This window comes from Athene noctua, unplaced genomic scaffold (genome assembly GCF_965140245.1).
Source record: "Athene noctua unplaced genomic scaffold, bAthNoc1.hap1.1 HAP1_HAP1_scaffold_140, whole genome shotgun sequence".
Classification (NCBI taxonomy): Eukaryota; Metazoa; Chordata; class Aves; order Strigiformes; family Strigidae; genus Athene; species Athene noctua.
This window is the reverse complement of record NW_027437613.1, coordinates 120001-122500: the sequence shown is the minus strand read 5'-3', so window position 1 is coordinate 122500 and position 2500 is coordinate 120001. Positions and strand designations below refer to the sequence as shown.

Here is a 2500-nt window from a genome sequence, read left to right as displayed (position 1 = left end):
CTCTCCTCCCGGGCGCAGCGCCGGGATACTGAGGGAAACCTCGGGCCCCGGGCCAGGAGGACGTGGTGGTGGTGGCGGATGTCGGGCGCGCCCCCGCGGGCGGACGCTCCCCCGATGGCGGCAGCGGGGGAGGCACCCCCGCGGGGCCCTTGAGGATGTTTCCCTCACCCCAGGGCCAGGTACCTAGCGTCCGCGCCTCCGCGGCCCTCCCTCGGCTGAGCCCGGGGGTCGAAGGCCGCGGAGCCGGGCGGAGGTTTAAAGACTCGGGCGGCTCGGTGCGACCCGCAGGGGCGGGCCCCGGCCGTGTGCGGCGGTTGAGCCTCCAGGGGCGGGAGTCGCTCTCGTGCAGGCCCTGGCCATGGCGGCCGCCGCCCACGCCGTGGGCTTTTTGTCCCCTCGGGCGGCCGCGCCGGGGAGGGGTGTCCCCCCTGCCCCCCCTTCTCCGCGGTCCGGTCTCGGCGGCGAGACCGGCGGCGTTCGGTCGGCCGCAGCCGGCCTGCCTCGCCCTCGAAACGCGAAGGGGAACCTCCCCCCCCCCCGGCGGGGAGCGCGGGCTCTCTCGCCGTCGGGGGCGATGGCGATTCCCCCACGGTCGGGGGTCTCGCCGGGCGGGGCGGCCTGCTCGGGCCGCCGCGTCTCCGTGGACGCGCAGCGGCGCGCTTGCGGCTTCGTGCTCCTTGCTTGCCACCCCCACCCCTTCCCGCCCCGGCTGAGGGGAGGGGCGGCGCAGCCCCCGGGCCCGAGCGGCGGCGGCGGCGCCGCCGCTCGGCGTGCCGGCCAGCGGTCGCTCGGTGGCCGGCCGCGTGGCCTGTCCCGTCCCGGGTCCTGCCCGTCGCTTCGCAGTCGCCTTTCCCGGTCTCGGTCAGGCGAGGCGGGTGGGCGGCCGAGGGGCGTTCCCCGTCCCGTTCTCCGCGCGGAAGCGGGGAGAGGGGGCGTCGCCTCCGGCTCAGCGGCGTCCGCCTTCTGCCTGGCGCGTGCCTGCGGAAGGGGCCGAGACGAGAAGCGGCGGCGGCGGCTCCGGGAGGGCAGCCGCGGCGGTGCGGTGGCCGGGCGGCGGTCGGGCGGAGCGCCGGGCGGCGGCGTCGCGTCGCCGTCTCGGGTTCCGGCGGTTGGCCGTCCGTCCCTGTCTCCGGTGTGGTGCGGCGGCGGCGCCGCGCGGGCGTTCCCGGCGTCGGGGCGAGAGCCGGGGTTTCGGGGCCACGGGGGCAAGGAGCCGGCTGTCGCAGCGCGCGGGCGCTGGGCGGCGCGGAGGCGCGCGCGGCGCGAGCGGGGCGCCCCCGCTGGTCGCCCGCGCGGCGGTCAGCGTCTGTGGTTTCCCCCCTCCGCGCGAGCGAGAGGCGGGTGCAGGTCCGGGCGCGCGGTCGGACGCGCCGCCGGCCCTCCGTGCGGAGGCCGGGCCGAGCCCGGGCGCCTGGGCCGCCTCCGAAGCGAGCAAGGTGCTTGTTGTTTCCCCAGGTCGGTCGGGAGCGCGGGCTCCCCGGGCCCTTGCCGTTCGGAGCTTGTTTCACCCTTCCCTTCCTTCCCTCCGTTGTGATGTCGGTACGGTCATCTGAGGCGAGGCGCGACCGTCGCCCGCCGGTCGTCGCGCGCCCCCTCCGCGCGTGCGGAGGGGGGCGGTCGGTCGGTCGGTGGGGCGGCGGTCCGTCGTCCGAGAAGGGGGCCGCTTCTGCGGAGCGGTCCCGGCCCCTCCGCGCGCGCGGGGCGGTGCCGAAAGGCAGACAACTCTTAGCGGTGGATCACTCGGCTCGTGCGTCGATGAAGAACGCAGCTAGCTGCGAGAATTAATGTGAATTGCAGGACACATTGATCATCGACACTTCGAACGCACTTGCGGCCCCGGGTTCCTCCCGGGGCTACGCCTGTCTGAGCGTCGCTTGACGATCAATCGCCGGCCGGTGCGCCGTCCCTCCCCGCCTCGCCTCGGCGGGCGGGCGGGCGGCGTCCGCGGCGGCGCGGCTGGGGTGCCTCGCAGGCCCGTCGGTGTCGGCCGAGGGCCTTCGTCCCCCTAAGTGGAGACTCGGGGAGCGCTCCGAAGCTCCCCGCTCCCGGAACGCCCGCTTGGCGGAGCCTCGTCCCGCCGGGGCCGGGCGGCCCGTTGGTTCGGTCCGGCCGGGTCGGGCGCGGCGGTGGGGAAGGGCCGAGGTGTCGGGGGGGGAGAGGCGCGGGCCTCTTCCCCGGCCTCCTCCCGCGCGGGCGGCTGTCTGCGGGTGGGTACCGCGGCGGTACCGTGCCGTGCTGCCGCTCGCGTGCGGGGCGTGCGCCGTGGGAACGGGGGTCCTCCCCGTCGCCACTGGCCCCCCGCCTTCTTCTCCCTTCCCCGTCGTAGCCGCCGCGCTCCGGGCGGCGGAGGCCGGGGGTGGGCTCGGTGGGGGGGGTGCGGCGGCGGCGGCGGCGGCGGTGGTTCGGGGGTTGCGGCTGCGGCGGCGACCGCGCGTGCGGTCGGCGTCGGGCCCGGCCCCCCCCCTCCCGTCCGTCCGTCCTGTCCGTCCGCCCGCTTCCC

At 78.1% G+C, this 2500-nt stretch overlaps 1 non-coding gene across 1 annotated transcript; it reads left to right on the top strand.

Annotated features, from left to right (window-relative positions):
* The first annotated feature begins 1720 nt into the window (after positions 1-1720).
* Positions 1721-1873, top strand: LOC141955224 (5.8S ribosomal RNA). Its single transcript, XR_012632441.1, has one exon. It is a non-coding gene; the product is annotated as a 5.8S ribosomal RNA (ribosomal RNA).
* Positions 1874-2500: the final 627 nt, after the last annotated feature.